The sequence below is a fragment of the Sus scrofa genome, chromosome 5 (genome assembly GCF_000003025.6).
Source record: "Sus scrofa isolate TJ Tabasco breed Duroc chromosome 5, Sscrofa11.1, whole genome shotgun sequence".
In the NCBI taxonomy this organism is placed as follows: Eukaryota; Metazoa; Chordata; class Mammalia; order Artiodactyla; family Suidae; genus Sus; species Sus scrofa.
The window spans coordinates 90,701,935-90,720,960 of record NC_010447.5 but is presented as its reverse complement, the minus strand read 5'-3'; the positions used below and the strand labels follow the sequence as shown (position 1 = coordinate 90,720,960).

At 42.4% G+C, this 19,026-nt stretch overlaps 1 long non-coding RNA gene across 1 annotated transcript in view; it reads right to left on the bottom strand.

Annotated features, from left to right (window-relative positions):
• Positions 1-18,153, bottom strand: part of LOC106510428 — a 153,137-nt gene extending 134,984 nt beyond the window's left edge. Inside the window, exons 1-3 of the long non-coding RNA XR_002344341.1 lie at positions 17,836-18,153; positions 12,612-12,693; positions 11,436-11,557 (exon numbers count right to left, since the gene is read on the bottom strand). This is a non-coding gene — a long non-coding RNA (uncharacterized LOC106510428). The remainder of the gene's footprint in view (positions 1-11,435; positions 11,558-12,611; positions 12,694-17,835) is intronic.

The following is a 19,026-nucleotide window of genomic DNA, read 5'->3' as shown; positions in this document are numbered from 1 at the left end:
GAGGCACTGTTAGCTTGCACCTGTGCAAGTTGGTCAAAGCTTCATGGAACTAGTTATTACATCTGTGGTTACAGAAGAGGTCGGATTGAAAAGACTTAAAATCCTCACAAGAGTGGCCCAGTGCGTTGAAACGCAGAACATCTTTAAAATCAAAACAAAGCTTTTTCATAGTGCATATATTCAATACCCAGAAAAACCCCGGGATGTTTTATGGCAAATCTTTACCAAATAGAAAGCATGGGAAATAGATTTGAAGCAAAAATGACGTCCTAAATCTGACACTTATAAAGTTAGACTAGTTACATTCAATTCAGTATGAACTTAGACCAGTTACAGTCAATTTTGCTGAGCCTCAGTTTCCTGATCTCCAAAGACACAGATAAATGATATCTTTCTCATGGGATGCTTGAATGCTAAATGAGATGCTGAATGTAGCAGCATGGTTAGCATTTCAGAAAATGGGCACTCATAATAATAACTATTAGCACTCAATCAAAGTCAGCACACAAGGCCACGTGGAGGGACCACACCATTGTTAGGGGCTATAGATTTCAGTCAGCCAGGACCAGGGGAGAGAGAGAACAAAGGTGGTAACAGCTGGTGGGTACTAGTGGAAGAGGTTTTCTGGACCCTGGGGAATGACAGATTATACAGAACAATCAAAACCAAGTTGTGGGTTGGGAGAGTCAGCAATCACCCTGAGGCCAGAGGTCAAGTGTGGTGACCTCTGATCCAAAGCTAGGAAACAGAATGCTCAGAAGCTGGAGGTCAAGTCATGGCAAGGGTCAAAGGCAAGCACATGGTGGTGTCAGCACACATGTTGCTCTATTAGAGGCCTTTCTTGTCAGGAAGCTTGCCATTCCATTCCCTGCCATTACATTCCTAGATGTGGTCAGTCAAAAGTCTGAGAGATCAAAGACACAAAACCCTGCAAATGACCAGATTATGCAGCAGTTAATGGGAAAAGTTCTAAACAAAATGTTTGCATTATGTACTCATCCCAAGAAGTTATGCACTTTTTTCTTCCAAAGATGTCTATGACTTAAGGAGTTCTTGTTTACAACTTACAGGGTGTGCAAATTTTTCTGATTTTCTTTGAACTTCCTGTATCTTTCTGCCCTAGCCCTCTGTCTTTAAATTGTGACCAGAATTCACTCAACATCAGCTTTTTAATCTCATGCTTGTAAATGTCTTATGTCTTAACATGTTTCACATTGTTCCACACTTCACTGATTCCAAACATCCATCCATCCATCTACCCATCCATCTACATCCATCTTAGTCCACTGGGCATCTATAATAGAACATGGAATAGATACCACAGACTGGGTAGCTTAAACAACAGACATTTCTCACACTTCTGGAGGCTGGGGAGTCCAAGATCAAGGTACCGACCGATTCCATGTCTGGTAAGGGCCCATTTCCTGGTTCATGGATAGCCATTCTCTAGATGTGTATCCTTACAAGGTGCAAAGGTCAAGGGAACCAGCTTCATTTTTCTTTTTCAGGATGTCTTTGGCTATTCTGGGTCTTTTGTGCTTCCAGACAAACTTTAAAATATACTGTTCGAGTTCTGCGAAAAACGTTCTTGATAACTTGATAGGGATTGCATTGAATCTGTAGATTGCCTTGGGTAGGATGGCCATTTTGATGACATTGGCTTTCCCAATCCAAGAGCATGGTGTGTCTTTCCATCTGCTTGTGTCACCTTTGATTTCCTTCATCAGCGTCTTATAGTTTTCAGAGTACAGGTCTTTTATCTCTTTAGGTAGGTTTATTCCTAAGTATTTTATTCTTCTTGATGTCATGATGAATGGGATTGTTTCCCTAATTTCTCTTTCTGATCTTTCATTGTTACTATACAGAAATGCAGTCGATTTCTGTGTATTAACTTTGGTCCTGTGACTTTGCCAAATTCATGGATGAGCTCTAAGAGTTTTCTGGTAGAGTCTTTAGGATTCTCTAGGTATGGTATCATGTCAACTGCAAATAGTGATAGATTTACTTCTTGCTTTCCAAATGGGATTCCTTTTATTTCTTTTTCTTCTCTGATTGCCATGGCTAGGACTTCCAAAACTATGTTGAATAGTAGTGGCGAGAGCGGACATCCTTGTCTTGTTCCTGATCTCAGCGGGAATTCTTTCAGTTTTTCACCATTGAGAATGATGTTAGCTGTGGGTTTGCCATATATGACCTTTATTATGTTGAGGTAGGTTCCCTCTATGCCCACTTTCTGAAGGGTTTTTATCAGAAATGGGTGTTGGTAATAGTGAGTTCTGAAAAGTTCTTTTTATGTTCTAAATCCTAGTCCTTTAGATAGGTGGTTTGCAAGGATTTTCTACCAGACTGTAGCCTGTCTTTTCATCCTCTTACCAGGATTTTTCACAGGGCAAAAGGTATGATTTTGATTAAGTCTAGTTAAATGTATTTTTTTTATGGATTTTGCCTTTTATGTCAAATTTAAGAATCCTTTACCTAGTTCTAGATCCCGAAGCTTCTCTGAGAGTTTTTCTAAAAGTCTTTGTTTTACATTTAAGTCAATGATACATTTCCAGTTAACTTGTATGAGACGTAAGACATGTTGAGATTCAATTATTTTTTAGTATAGTTGAAGTATAGTTGATTTACAAGCTTGTGATAATTTCTGCTGTACAACAAAGTGATTCAGTTATACATGTACACACATCCATTCTCTTTCAAGTTCTTTTTCCACATGAGGTTCAGTTTTTGTCTATGGATGTCCAACCGTTCCAGCAATATTTGTTGAATATGCTATCTTTCTTTCATTAAACTGTTTTTGCATCTTTTTCAAAAATTAGTTGGGCATACTTGCCTGGGTTTACTTCTGTGCTCCTTCTCTATTCTGTGTCTATCCAACTGCCAGTACCATATATTCTTGAGTACTGAAGCTTTATGGTACATCTTATTTTATTTTATTTTTGCTTTTTAGGGCTGCACCCATGGAATATGGAGTTTCCCAGGCTAGGGGTCCAATCTGACCTAGAGATGCCGGCCTATGCCACAGCTGCAGCAATGCCAGATCTGAGCCGCATCTGCGACCTACACCACAGGTCACAGCATTGCCAGATCCTTAACCCACTGAGAGAGGCCAGGGATCGAACCCGCAGCCTCATGGTTCCTAGTCACTCCTGTGCCACAACAGGAACTCCTATTATACATCCTTAAATCAAGTATTATGATTCCACCCTCTTTATTTTTAACAATTGATTTATGTACTTTAACTCCTACGCCTTTCTGAAAGCAAAATTAAAAGAAATAATCTTGGCTCTATCTACAAAATTCTTTCTGGGATTTTGACAGGAATTGGGTTAAACCTGCATACCAACTTGGGAAGAACTGATGTCTTTCCTAGGTTGAATTTTTTAAAACATGAATATAGTACAGCTCCCCATTTAATTAGGTCTTCTTTGATTTCTATCATCAGTATTTTGTAGTTTTTAGCACATCTTATACACCTCAGTACATCATTTTTTGATTGACTATATACAGTATTGTATTTTTAGTTTGGTGTTTACACGTTCATTGTTAGTATATAAAAATACAACTGATTTTTTGGGTATGCTTTTTGAATCTGCAACTTTATGAAACTCACCCATGAGATATAGGAGCTTTTTCTTTGCCAAAAATCACGTCATCTAGAAAAAGGACTTTTATTTCTTCTTTTCTGATCTTTATGCTCTTTATTACCTGTTCAAATCAATAGCTTAAGTATTTCCTCAATATATTTAGAACTACATGAGTCATTATATTTTGCTCCATCAAATATAATTTGGAAAACTCAAAAGAAGTCTATTGCATTAAATCTTATTATTGCTAATCATGTTCCCTCTTCATTACCTACATTCCAAGGTCCATCTTTTATCATTTCCTTTCTGTTTGGAGACTTTTCTCTAGCCATGATCTCTTAGGAAGTCCTGCTGGTGATAAATTCTCTTAGTTTTTCTTCTTCTGAGAGTTGCTTGATTTCCCTTTCATTTCTAAAAGATAGTTTCACTGGATATAGGATTCTGCAGTGGCCACCGGATATAGGATTCTGCAGCGGCAGTTCTTGCCATCCAACACTTGAAAATTGCTGTACTCCTTCCTTCTGCCATGATTTCCAATGAGAAATCCACTCATTTAAGTTGTTTTCCTCCTCTAGGTAAGGCACTGTTTCTCTCTCACTGCTTTCAAGATTCTGCTTTGTCTTTAATATTTAGTAGTTTGACTATGATGTGTCTTTAAGGCAGATTTCTATGTTTCTTTGGGTTTATCCTGTTTGCGTTTGGCTCAGCTTCTTGAATCTTTTGCCAAATTTGCCAAATTTTGGAAGTTTCATCCATTGTATTTGAGCACTTCTTCAGCCCCATATTCTTTCTCTTCTTCTTTTAGGACTCCAAGGATACAATATTAGATCTCTTGGTATTAGTCTTATATGTTCCTCAGACTCTTGTTCATTTTGTTCCCAGTGTATTATCTCTTTGTTCTTTACACATTTATTTTTTTAAAGAGAAAACTATATGCAAAAGTCAAAAGGTAAAACATTTCAAAAGCTTCCTGATGAATGAGATTTGGAAGTATATCAGCCCAGGATGGCTATGAATTTCAGACCTATCACATGTTAAGCAGGAGACTGGACTTTGATCCCCCTTTTTATGGAAGCAGCTGGTGCAGTGATGGTTTAAGTCACACAACAGAGGAAGTGCCATTATTATTACCATTTGACAAATGAGTAAGATGAGACTTCGAGAGAGAGGCAGGGTAATTTGTTAAAATAACACAGCTAATTAATGGTGGAGATGTGATTTGAACCATTTGAACCTTATCTATGATCTCCAACTATAGGATGCAGTATCGACCAAAGTGCCCAGCTGAAGCTCACTGAAATCTCTTGCAGGCAATATTATGTCGGTCCATTCCTGGATGATATGGCATTGTCTGATTGACAGCTCCTTTGCTGTAAGAACTCCTCAAGATCCTTGCCACATCTCTCTTAGACGTCACAGCAGTTTCAGATGCATCCCCCCAAACCTCTCTCTCTCCTTCACTTAGGGTCAGACATGTATCAATGATGACGGCTCCCCCAGCCTATCCCAGATCCCTCTCCCATTTTCTCCAACACAGGCATTTTCCTTAAGAAAATCCTTCTGTGTTGTTTTGTTTTGTTTTGCTTTTTAGGGCCGCACCCGGGGCATATGGAAGTTACCAAACTAGGGGTCAAATTGGAGCTACAGTTGCGGTCCTACTCCACAGCCACAGCAATGCGGGATCTGAGCTGCATCTGCAACCAACACCACAACTCATGGCAACGCTGGATACTGACTGAGGACAGAGATGAATCTGCATACTTATTGATACTAGTCAGGTTTGTTTCCCCTGCAACACTGAAGCTGCAACGGGAACACCTGATCCTTACAGGTCTTTAATCCTATCTTGACATCTGTTTTTCTGAAGGATCTAAATGAACACAATCAGGTAACCTGATTTAAGATCCCAAGCTATTGACTACCACCCCGTAAGTGATAGAAGGAAGTAAGTGCTTCTGAAGACTCACTTGAGTTTCCACTGGGAAGATCAAATAAAGTAATATATGCAGGAAGATTTTAATCTCTTAAATTAAATGCACATACAAGCTGTCCTTATTAGAGTTCACACAGCATAGTTTGGGCTGGGTCTGCTCTCAGCCATTGGCCTAGATGTGGGTGATTTCCAGTTTAGCCTATAATCTAATGACTGCTGCCTTATGAGAATGGCAGACTGGTCACTTTAATTTTAGCATTGCCATGGAGATCCCATTGTGCCTCAGTGGTAATGAACCTGACTAGTATCCATGAGGATGTGGGTTCAATCCCTGGTCTTGCTCAGTGGGTTAAGGATCTGGCGTTGCCGCGAGTTGCAGCATGGGTGACAAACAATGGCTCGGATCCCACGTTGCTGTGGCTGTGGTGTAGGGTGGCAGCTGTAGGTTGGCATTGACACCTAGCCTGGGAACTTCCATACGCCATGGGTGCGGCCCTAAAAGTACAAAAAAATAAAAATAAAATAAATGATTTTAGCATAGCTAGTCATTTCAGGATCTCCCTGAGCTCTGTCTCACAGGGATATAGCTGATTCACACCCCTGCATTTCATTAGTCCTTGTTTCGTTAACATCATAGTGAGATAGGTGAGAAGGTACAAGATCATGGCCCTTCTCAATGGTGAACAATTTGTCATGGACAGAGTCTGACAACTGGCCCAGAGACAGTAGCTGAGAAGCCTCTTCAGGACCAGATCATTAAGAAGGGCTTTCCAGGTGCCATGCAGTTGCTGCTTCTGTTGCTTGTTTCAAACCCTTAGAAAAGTGCAAATTACCCCAAAAGCCACTGGGCAACTGCAGTCTCGCCTGCAGGAGCAGCCTAACGCAGGAGAAGCATTACTTAGGAGACATCAAATTCCCTGAGCTTGTCCATACACGACAGCTTGTGAGGGCCCCTGAGGAAATCAAGGTTATTGAAGAAAATATCACTGGTTGGCAGGCAGGTCTGTCTTTCCCACCTCCTATGCCTCTTGCTACTAAGCAGATGGTGCTACGGCACTTGTTAGGAGCCTGGGCCTAACTCAAGAGCCAATCTTTGCTTTCGCCAAAGCTACTGAGTTTCAGGGGACCTGGGGAGAACTAATATACCTCGATATTCCTCTAACATCTTTTCCCTGTGTGATACATCCATTCTCACCTGCTGTTTTCATATTGTACTCCTTTCATCCCTCTGTCTCATACCGAAAGCCTGCTGTGCTGGAACACCGCCTCTATCATTCTTAACAGGCTGCACACACCATCGGTTTGGCAAATGGCAATGCCCTGCTAGCGGAACCCTTTTCCCAGAGCTTCCTCCAAATGTTCCAGGCCAGCAGGGGTTAACTAGAGTCCTGCCTCGTGAGCCTGGCTCAGGGAACCGGACTTGTTCCTACCTGCCTGGCTTAGAACTTCTACAGCCTGTTTCAACAACACCTTTTTTGAGTTGGGCAGGGTTCATGGGATAACTGTGGGGGTCATTGCTAGGGAGAAAGTCAAAGCAAGAGGAGCAATTAGATGATGAAATTGAAAGATGTTCTTTACTAAACAATTCACCACAGTTCCCGATGATATTGAAACTCTGCTCTCTTCCAAACTCATACATCCTCTCCTGCCCTTGGAGCAATTATTACCCTCAATTCAGGTGTGTGGAAGGAGGCTGGATGGAAAGCAGTGCTCCTGGCTAGAGCTGCTGGATTTTTCAATGACTAACTACTGGCCTTCAAAAGAATTTTTTTTTTAATTTTTAAATTTTTATTTAAAAATAATTTTTGGCTTCACCTGTGGCATATGGAAGCTCCCAGACAAGGGACTGAACCTGGGCCACAGCTGTGAACGACGCCACAGCTGCAGCAATGCCAGATCCTTAACCTACTGCCATGGGGCGGGGATTGAACCCACACCACCACAGAGACAATGCCAGGTCCTTTACCCACTACACCACAACAGGAACTCCCCTCCAAAAGAATACTAAATTCAAAGACCTGTCGTTGGATAAAATCCCAGTTTAGGACTTTTATTTGTGGGTCACAAACTCTTTGTACCTTGTTGATCTAGATTTATAGGTAGATAGATAGATGGATCGATCAAGAAATGGTTACTTTTGGAGTTCCCGTCGTGGCACAGTGGTTAACAATCCAACTAGGAACCAGGAGGTTGCGAGTTCGATCCCTGGCCTTGCTCAGTGGATTAAAGATCCGGCGTTGCCATGAGCTGTGGTGTAGGTTGCAGACGCAGCTCGGATTCCAAGCTGCTGTGGCTCTGGCATAGGCCGGTGGCTATAGCTCTGATTCAAACCCTAACCTGGGAACCTCCATATGCCGCGAGAGTGGCCCAATAAATGGCAAAAAGACAAAAAAAAAAAAAATAAAAAAGAAAGAAATGGTTACTTTTATATATCAGCTTGACTGAGCCACAGTGCCCAGATATTTGGTCAAACATTATTCTGAATGTTTTCTTGCATGTGGTTAGCATTTAAATCAGTGAACTTAGCAGGAAAGCAGACTGCCCTCCATAGTATCGTGGGTCTCATCCAATCAGGTGAAGGTCTTAATGGAACAAAGACTGAGGTCCCCTGAATGCTGCCTTTGACGCAGAACTGCCACTCTCCCCTGAGTCTCCAGCCTGCTGGCTTACCCCATCAGATTTCCAAGCGTCCATAATCATAGGAGCCAATTCCCTAAAGTCAATCTGTTTTTTTCTCTTTCTCTACACACATCCTGTGGTTCTGTTTCTCTGAAGAACCCCACTATACACATAGACAGTTAGATAGACACATACATACATATCTACATACATATGTGGATACACAGATAGATAGATGCCTTATAAATACTGCCATCACAAGACTGCCCCAGGTAAAGAAGGCAGGATACAGGGGTGGAGGGATGGGATGGAAGGTTTTGGAATGAGTTACCTTTTGTGCATAGACCCAAGGAAAGCCCTGCTTCCTTTCTGGCAGATGAAGCAAGGGTTCACTGGGAACAGACATTTGTTTTATGGTTTAAACGATTCATTGTTTTCCTTTCAGTTCTGATAAAAACACAGTGCGTACTTCAGATAAGCTGTTCCAGCCCAGCACGCAGGACAGTCCCTGATTGAGGACTATGAACCAAAATCCTTCCAAAGAAATTACCTCCCTGCCTTTCCAGGACACAATGGCCTCACTTTATCTACTTGCCTTTTTCGGCCTTCACATATCTGTGTGAATCATTATTATTCATCTACTGGGCCCTTCGCAGAATTCCAGCTGTAAAGAGCACTCATCATCGCCCCATCCCCACAGCTGGTAATGAAGAGAAATGTGTCGTCTAATGAGGAGCGCGGCCGCCATTAGAGTAATGAAGAGAAATGGACAGAGGTGCGGCCCGAATGGCACCTGCACTATTGCCTGGTGTAATTGGCATGAGGTAATTGCTTTTTTATCCTCCCTGCCTTCATCTTTGCAAGCTACTTCCCAATTCCTTACATTCATCACAAAATAGACAACTGAGGCAGTGTAATAAATTAAAAAGGCAAAAGAGCTCAGCTTTGTGGTTCTGGTCTAAAAGACGGAAACGAGAACATTTACAGGATTAATAAAAAGGATAATAGCGGCGGGGGGGAAGGATCGTTCCTTTTTGTTGTTATTTTTGTCATCACCGACGAAGCCTTCTTTCAACCACAAACAAAAGGCAGACTCTAAGAGAAGTAACTCTGAATGTGTCCTCAACACATGCGCTGTGGCCGCTACCGCCACTGAAATGGTTCCACTCGCACGCGCCAGAATGGAACACGGGGCCTACGTTCATTCCTCCTGCTAATACACCCAGGCCTAAGAGCGGCATAGAGATGAGGTCTGTATTTTTTGACATCTCATGTACCAAAATGAACCTTGTCAGGACAATGTGGATAAGGTGTGTCACTTTTCTGGTTGGCCCATTTTCAGCACCATGCTCTGGTTAGGGCAACTCTGGGTACAGTCCTTGGAAAGATTCTTTTTTTTTTTTTTTTTAAGTTTTATTGAAGTATAGTTAATTTATAAAGCTGTGATAATTTCTGCTGTACCATAAAGTGACCTGGTCATGCTATACACATATCCATGGTCTCAGATTCTTTTCCCACATAGATTATCACAGAATACTGGGGAGAGTTCTCTGTGCTATACAGCAGGTTCCCATTGACCAATCCTTCCATATACCTCAGTGGGCATATGCTAATCCCACCCCTCCCAAGAAAAGATTTTTAAACTCATGATTTTATAAAACCATCAAGAGAATTAAGAAAGTCATGTGCAGATAGTAAAATTAGTATTTTTATTCTTTTAGAAATACATCAACAAATTCTTTGATATTCCTCTCTTTCCCCTTTTCTTGAGTGTGGGCTCGATTTAGTGACTTGCTTCCTGTGACCAGATTACAGCAGAAGAGATGGAGTGTCCCTTCCAAGTTAGGTTATAAAAAGAATGCAGCAAAGGTGGAAACAACCCAGATGTCCTTCCTCAAGGTATAAACAAAATGTACATATCCACGCGATGGGATATTATTCAGCCAATGAAAAGGAATGAAATGCTCACACATGCTACAACATAACGGATCTTGAAAACACTGCACTCAGTGAAGTAAGCCAGACACAAAGGGACAAATATATGATTCCACTTACATGAGGTAGGTAGGATAAGCAAATTCATAGACATAGGAAGGAGAATAGAGATTACCAGAGGTTGGAAAAGGGTGGATGAAGAATTATTGTTTAGTGGCTATAAAGAGCTTCAGAATGGGATGGTAAAAAGGTCTGGAAATGGATAATGGTGATGGTGGCGCAACAACTGAAAACACTTAAAAATGGTTACAAAGTAAATCCACCTATTTTAAACCCATATTTTTCACCACAAGAAAAAAATCCATTCCCCCAACTCCAAAAAAAAAAAAAAAAAAAAAAAAAAAGACTGCACCTTTGGTGTTGAGTGTTTGTTCTGTCTCTTTCTTTCTGTCTCTTGGACCACTCAATCTGAGGGAGAAAGCAAGACAGCTTCTCTGTCTTGAGGCCACTAAGGCAGCTCTATGGAGATGTCCACATGCCAAATACCTGAAACTTCTGGATGACACTAGCGAGGGACTGGGCGATTCCAGTGACTGAGCTTCTTGGAACCAAACCCCCAGGCCCATCCAGGTCTACAGATGCCGCGGCCCTGGCTGGTATCCTGATCATAATCTCATGAGAGACTTGAGTCAGAACCACCCAGCTAAGTCACTCTGGGGTTTCTGACTCTCAGAAATCAGGAGAGAATAAATGGGGATGGTTTAAGCCACTAAATCTTGGGATAATTTATTACACGGCAATAGATATTGAATGGAGTATGATCATAATACACAGATTTATAATACTGAGTAACATAAATTCACAATAATATTAGATGAGAATAATTATTTAAAACAAGCTTCTACTGCTTCCTACAAAGCAACTGGGGAATGCTAGCGTCTGAGGTTAAGAAAAATGTCTATGTCCTGACTTCATCTGCATTTTTTCCTTGCACTCATTTACTTCTCTGAAATATGGTCATTCCTTCTCAGCTTCCATATGGTTCCCTCTCCCACATTTGCCTGTGTGGGAATGGGTATTTTTATATCAACTGCAGAACATTCTTGGTCTCTGTATGCAGTAATTCAAAATACATAGTTCAAGCGCAGAATCAGTGTTCAACTCTATATCTACAACTCAGATACTACTTGGTTTTCACAAAGACACACACTTACTGGGAACGCCACAAACTAACCCCCACTCTCTCCTCTCTTTCTCACTCAAATTCTGTCTATCTTTGCTACACTGGTGAGGAAAGCCATTTATAGCTCTGGAGTTCGTAATCACAACAACTTTCACCAGAAGAGGTCTTCGTCACTCACCAAAGTCTAGTCGAGACTGGGTGGGGGTTGTCTACAAGCAGCACAGAGGAGGGAAGGCCTGGACACCTGACTGACCCAGCAAGAGTGTTCTCTCTCTGACCTTTTGAAGAATCACTCAGCTTCTGAGGAAAGAACCAAGCAATAGCAAAAAAAACCAAGTAGAGGGGGCGAGTCATGAGACAAATGGGAAGACGACAGAAGGAGACTTGAACAGAGCGCCAGGTATGGGATGAAGCAGACAGCAATGGAATACGAAACAACATGCTCTGCCATAAACTCAGACATCTAAACCACTGATCTGTAAATACTGACTACGTGACAGGGCATTATTTTCAGTTTGGGCCAGATTCTTTTTTTTTTTTTTTTTTTACCTTATTATTTTTAATGGCTGCACTTGTGGCACGTGGAAGTTCCCAGGCCAGAATTGAAACTAAGCCACAGCTGCGAACTATGCAACAGCTGTGGCAATGCCAAATCCTTTTAACTCACTGTGCTGTGCTGGGAATTGAACCCATACCCACACCTAGACAGTGATATGAGCTGTTGCACTTGGATTCTTAACCCATTGTGCCATAGTGGGAACTCCTGAGCCATATCTTAAAGGAGTCAAATTAGGCTAGGAATCAGAAGGAATTGATATCACAACACTTACTATACTGCATTATTAAATATTCCATTTTTCTTCTCTCCCTTGCAAACATCCCATGTAAATAAGTCATTACATGTTGGATTCACAGGTTCCTTTAAATATTTGTAAAGTAGCATAGAGAAGGCAGAAGATAAAGGCCCTAGGCAGTCTTAGAAGATAACCAGATAACCTCAGATCTGGCCTTCAGTCTCTCCAGGCCTCTATCGTGTCATCTTGAAATGAAGTCATTCTACCCAAAATGTTTGGCTTGCATCAAATGACCCAGTGAAATTCCTTCTAACTCTAAAATCTTCAATTCTGTGGGTTGAATTCTGATGCCCATATACTCCTCCATAGGGTATTCCTAGGGAATTATCCTAGCATGGCTACTTGGACAATTCAGTTTCTCCATCTCCATATCACATGTCCTCCAACTCAGAACAGAGGTACAGTTTGTACCCTGATAACTCAAGAAACAGGAATGGTTACGAGTCAATAGTGGGGATTTGCGCACCATAGTCAGAGATTTACATCCAGGGAGTTCTTACCTTAGGAGGAAGACGGCACTCCAAAGGGGGAAAACCTGGCTGGATGTCCCATTCAGTCAGGACGGGGAGCTGGAACCGCTACCTAGGGCAATAAGAGCATGAAACTTGAAATTGGTATGGGATATATACAAGGATGGGGCAAAGTTAAGAAGAAATTCTAGAGGCCAAACTATGTCAGGTTCACTGCTCTGATCTGGTGGCAAATGAGTTGAGCTGGTGCTCAGAACATGAAAGTGAAACCACAAGTAATGCCTTTTTTTTTTTTCTTTTTAAAGAATTTTTCCATTTCGGGAGTTCCTATTTGCGGTTCAGGGGGTTATGAGCCAGACTAGTATTCACACAGATGCAGGTTCAATCCCTGGCTTTGCTCAGTGGGTTCAGCATCCGGTGTGGCCATGAGCTGTGTTTTAGGTTGCAGACATGGCTTGGATCCAGCGTTGCTGTGGGTGTGGTGTAGGGTGGCAGCTACAGCTGTCATCTGACCCCTAGTCTGGGAATTTCCATTTTCATCAAATGGAAGAATCCCTGTATGTGCGTTCTCAACCAGCTGGTGAGAATCTGCAGGTAGATCTGGAAGCCTGATCTGAGAGTGCTCAAGTCAGCAGCCCAGAGGTTGACAACTTCCCCAGGGAGGAATGAAACATCTGCTGGAAACTCCCCACCCCCATCCCTTGACCTTAAAGCCTTAGGGGAAATGAAAAGTGGCTTCTCTTCACAAAAAGACTGGGAACTCCTGCTGCAGTGACTTGCTATTTCTTTAAGGCTTCCATGGAAATCAAAGATGTTCTCAAGCAAAGATAGGTCAAATCTATTAAGAGAGTGGGTGAAGCATGTCCCTCCTGAAAACTGGGGAATAACAGAAAAGAGTCTTTTCTCACAGAATGAGTTTTTTTGGTTTGATTTGATTCCTATTTATTTACTGAACAGGAAGGAGAAATAATTTGAGTATGAAAATTAGTTGTTAGAAGAAGAAGAAAAAATTTCCAAGATGGAGCCCCCTGTAGTTTACACATCCTGTGAACCTGCTGCTCCTCCCCTCAGCCTTTCCCATCTCCTTCCTTCAGCAATTCTAGTCCCATTCTCTCAGCTCCCAGAGACCCATCAAGAAGCTGAGTGCCAGCAGCATTGGAAAACATACTTCATTCTTTTCTCCATCGTTAGAGGGGAGGAGATAAGCTGAACAAGTCTTTCTTCCAACTACAGCCACGTTTCTATATTAATCTTACACCTGCCACCTGCTTTATTTCCAGGAAGTTCTTAGGAGCAAGGTGGTACTTCAATGGGTAAACTTGGCTGAATGTCTATGAGAATTTATTAGATAATACACCAAAAGCCTGTCAGAGGGCCTTGCAAAATACAACCGAAAGTGGTGCAGTAATTTCCTAAACCCAGGATTTCAGGTTTATTTTGATGCTTCCTGGATGCTATCAGTGTTTGGTTATATAGAGGAAGGAGAAATATTAACCGATTTTTATTTCAGCTGATGTTTTACAGAGACAAGAAGTAATTTTGCTTGAATCTCCATTTCAGCCTAGGACAGTAACAGCTGGACAGGGATTTTGCCCAACACTTTGCGATGTTCACACTTAACTGCCTTTGTCAGATTGGCATTTTATATTAAAACAACAGAGCACTGTTATTAAGGCACCAGACTGCTACAACTTTAGGAAGATCCTAAACCAAGAAACTTCTTCTGGACCACTAGAGTCTCCAAGACTATAAAGGTCTGATGTCATTGAAAAACCCATTCCAGCCCAGGGGGCAACAGAGTGGAGTGATCTGGAATCAGACTGTCTATATCTGAAGAAATTAACCCTATCATTTGCTTATAAATGTTGCGATTTTGAGAGACAGTAGATCATCGGGGTTAAGAATACAGCCTTTGGTGCCACGCTGCTTGAGTGGGAACCTTGATTCCACCATTTACTTGCTGGGGGATCTCAATGAAGTTCTTCAAACCTCTGGGCCTCAATTTCATCATCTGTGAAATGGGGCTACTAACCTCTAAATGCTGGAGGGAGGATGAAATAAGTTGACGCATGTAGAATGCTTCAAGCAATGTCTGGCACACAGTTAGTGCTCAATAAATGTTAGCTGTCAGGATTGCTATTATTCTTTCCAAATTTTCAGCTTTTTAGCCAATGCCAGGCAAAAATCAATAAAGGAAGGGTGCTAACCAAGGAGACTTCTGGGGAAAAGCGCTGAATTTGGTAAAACTGGGAATCAGGCCGAACTTATTCTTAGGCACTCTCTGCATTTTACTGTCTCCTGTTGATGTCTGAGGTCCTGTAACATTTCACCCAAGCTCTAGATTTTCCTCTCTGCTCCTCTCCATGCTCACGCTTTACCAATCAGCTTTTACCCACACTAGTTCTATTCCTTTAGGACTTTGCTCTAAATCAGATAATATTAAAAAAAAATCAAATCTGGTTTAAGATATTAATGAACGCTGATAAGTTAATGCTACATTTTTGGGATGTCACATTTGCATTTTACAAAATGAAGACTGCCTTCTTATCAGGAGGAATGAGCAAAACTGAGAACTTAAGGTAACGTGAGACGTGTATAAGGATAGTAATTCTCGGCAGGCTAACCATTCACTTTTCTTTGAATCACAGATAAGCTGTGATTTAGAGAACCTCGAGAGCTTGTCCTCAAGTTAACTGTTTAATATAAAGCATCAGACTCAAGGTGAAAGCAGAACACCTTGTTTTTAAACACAGTGTCATCAGGCAGACAGGCATGGCATCGAGGCCCCACTGTTACTGGTCCCACTGCTCCCAGGGCTGCTGTCAACAAGTCAGGACAAATTGGACTTGCCAAATTTTTCAGTCACATTTGATTTTCCTGAAGATGTAGACAGACATACCCGCTGAAGATGTTCCAAACAGAGGAAAGCAGAGACTGCAGAACAGAGCCGGCAGAGAGAGAAACATGGCAAAGGCTCCCATTCCCCTGATTATAGCCCTAGGATAGACAGCATTATTCTGAATTTGAAAAAAGGGGTCGAGGGTAAAGAAATTTGAGTTCTAGATCCACCTCTGTCATTAAGCAAGTTGAATCACTTTATCGTGGATGGTCCTATTTGCAAAACGAGGGGAGAGAGAAGCTCTAGAGCGCTGTGCCTTCTTTCCCCCACCTCACCCCCAGTCAGAGGTCCCATGGTATTCTGGGGAACCCCTAGAGCCCTGAAGAGTGATTTAAATGTCTCTACAGAAGGCAATGGAAGGCAATGAGGTTTCCTGATCAAAGAAACCCGTAAGGAAATTAAGATGCGGAGAAGATTAATCCGAGGGAGAGGAAAGTGATACGGAATAAGGCAGAGAGTAACGAGATGGACAGGATCGCCAGCTAGAAGAGTAAAAAAAAATCTAGCGAAATAAGATAGAGTAGGCAAGCGATTCGGCCCTGGCTGCATCCCAAGGAGCTTTTAGGAAAGGCCGATGCCTAGGCTCTATACCACAGGAGTTATAGGGAACTTTCTGGGTCGAGGGGCTAAGCCTCAGAAAAAGGTAAGAAGCTCCCCGTGTGATCCTCATGTTCAGTCCACGGTAAAAACCACCAAGGGTGGACAATGCTAGTTCGCAACAACCAAAAGGCAGGGTGGACTGTAAGAGACTCCAAAGGTGAACTGAGAGAGCTGCCAACTTAGGAGCTGTGGAGATAAAGGTCCCGAAAGACTCCCTCGGATCTTGAGCGGGGGTTCCTCACAGAATGGGGAGGTCACGACACCACGGTGAGTAGAAATGGTTTTGGAAGGACGAGGAGTTTGAGCTGAGGGAGACAGCAGGGTATCTGAGTGATTTCATCTCTTTGCAATATCCAAAGTAATAAGCAGCACCACGTCTTTTCAGACCAGAAAATTTAACTTTGAATCGAGTACGCTTCAGTTTTTATCAAAAGCCTGGCTGAAACAAAGCGTCGGGCAGTATGAGAGGGATGGACTCGGAGGCAGATACCATGTGTTTCTTCAGTGTTTGTTGCTTTGCCTGTTTTGGGGGCTTAACTTCTTTGGGAGGGTTATAAATTCTGTGCCTGTTTGGGAAAGCTATGGACCTAATTTTCAGGAAAAAAAAAATACCATTAGAGAAATACATACGAAGTTTACACGGAGCCCAAGTTAAAAACCTTTTTTAGACAGGGACTAAAGGGCTCACCAAGCCCGAGTTTTTCTTGTTACTATTATTACTACTATGGTTGTTACTTTAAGATGAAGAACAATAGACAGATAAGAAATATAAGTAGAGACGAAGAGATAATAAGGAAAGAGATGTGTTTAGACAGATTTTTTTCCCCCCTAACAGTGAAGTCACAGTCAAGTGTCAATAGAAAGCATTATTTTTCCTAAATGCTTTGGAGCATTTCATGTCTTCTCTCTGTTCTTTTTTCTGTGATTAAAATGCTGGTGTATTATGCGCACCTGTCCTTAGATTTGTCATTAAAATATCCTGGCAACCACAAGAAAATATGCAGCTTGTGATAACTATCTGCATTTTTAATAATGCCTAGCATTTCTGACAAATAGGATTTCAGCATCTAGGACTTTGGATTTGGAAAATGAAACAGCTTTTGTTAGTTCTAATAGAAAAAGGCAGCTTGATTTCCAATGCTCTGTTTTAATTTGGGTTTTACCAGCCAGTGATTTTATTGAAAGTGAAATCCATATTTGTGTTTAGCTTTAGCATCTCAACTCTAAAATGGAAAAATCACAGCTTCCATAACCGAACGGAGAATGAGGTCCTGGCATCTTTCTTAAAAGGAATTTGGATAAGACGTCTCAGTAAATGCTCCAAATTACTTACACCGTATGTCTAAACACACACAAACAGGTTTAGAAAGCCTGACGGAATTCAATGAAATAATTAGGTATGACAAAAGTAACCTGGGCTTCTTTGCCAGATTCTTATCAACATGGGCCTTATTTGCTCGAAGGCAATAAAGGGGGTGGGGGTGGGGTCAAGGTCAAGACCTGGAAAGAATTCCAGAGCCCAAGCTCTCTTCACCTGCATGCAAAAGCTTTGCTTTCCCAGGCTACCTAGAGAGGGTTTCTGGGTTCCCCTCATAACTTAAAGGGAAACATTCACAATGTCAGGAGCCCCTGATGTCCTGCAAGCAGAGGAGAGGGAGTCCTCAAATTCCTTGCAGTGGGAACCCACAGAGGTGGCACCAACCTTGACTACCAAAGGGAACAGTCCATCTGTGAAAGGAACAGAGATGGCGTTACCTCACTCGCCCAGAGGAACCTGGGAGAAGCCTCTGCTGGCAGCTCGTGCCATTGTTGTCACCGAAAACCGGGCTGATGCCAGGGTCCTATCTTCCAGGAACATGAGCCAGCGAGCTTTGAAGTTCGCTGCTGCCCCTGGAGCCACTCCTGTGGCCTGTGCTTCTCTCCTTCCGTCACGACTGACCCAGGGCTGATCTCAGAGGCGTCTTATGTTCACCCGCCTGCCTTCCTGTGTCACACAGACGCTCCTCTGCGCTGTGTGGACACCGCCGGCCCCAAGAACCAAGAGGGAGCCCGGCGGTGCGGCTGCTGTGGCGGCGCCCCTTGGAAAGCTCTGCGCATGCGCAGCCCTTGCTCCCAGGCACACCTGGGGGAGGTCAGCCTCCTCCCCCGAGAAGCAGAAGGCACGGAAAGCTCGAGCAGGCTGCTGTTGCAAAGGGCGTGACCCAGGAGGCAGCTGTGACTTTAGCAGTGAAAAAGGAATTACTTTCCAAAGGTTCCCCTCTCCTGGATGCCCAGAATTACATGGTTCTCACAAAGACTCCCACAAATCTACTTCCTTTGAACGAGGGTGGAAATATTAGCCTCCTGCTAATGTTGTGCACATAGTAACGGATCATCTGGGGTTTAGGTTCGGTCTGTACTGCCGGTGGCCCCTCCGAACCCCATCCTAGTCGAATCCTTCTGAGGAAGGCCATGTGGAAAGGAGACCAAAGCAGGGGTCTTGACATCAAATAGGAGTGGATTTAAACCCCAGGAACACCAATGACTGGCTTGAAAATCACTTAATTTCCTAAATTATTTTCTTTGATTGTAAAATGGAGGTAATAATACTCAGCTGAAGGATTAAACGCAATTAAAATACAAGGCCTAGCTCAGGTCTTCACTCTGCTTTAGTTCCCCTTTTTTCGTGCTCCCTCCCTTCTTTATTTCTTCCTGAGCCATAGCCAAGAGCCGCCATGCCTGTTTCCTGGTTAAGGAGTGAGAATTCTGTTTGTCTTGTACAAACTCAATGTAAAGACTACCCTTACTTCAAAGAAGGCTGGAAATTTAGTCACCGGAAGATTAAGTTTTTCTGTTTTACTTTTTCCTCCCTTTTACAACATGGGCACTGTTCCCTTGGCATTTGCAAATTTACTCTTTTATTTCTACAGGTGTAGGTGGACTGACTCAAGAAGAGATGGTGGGACA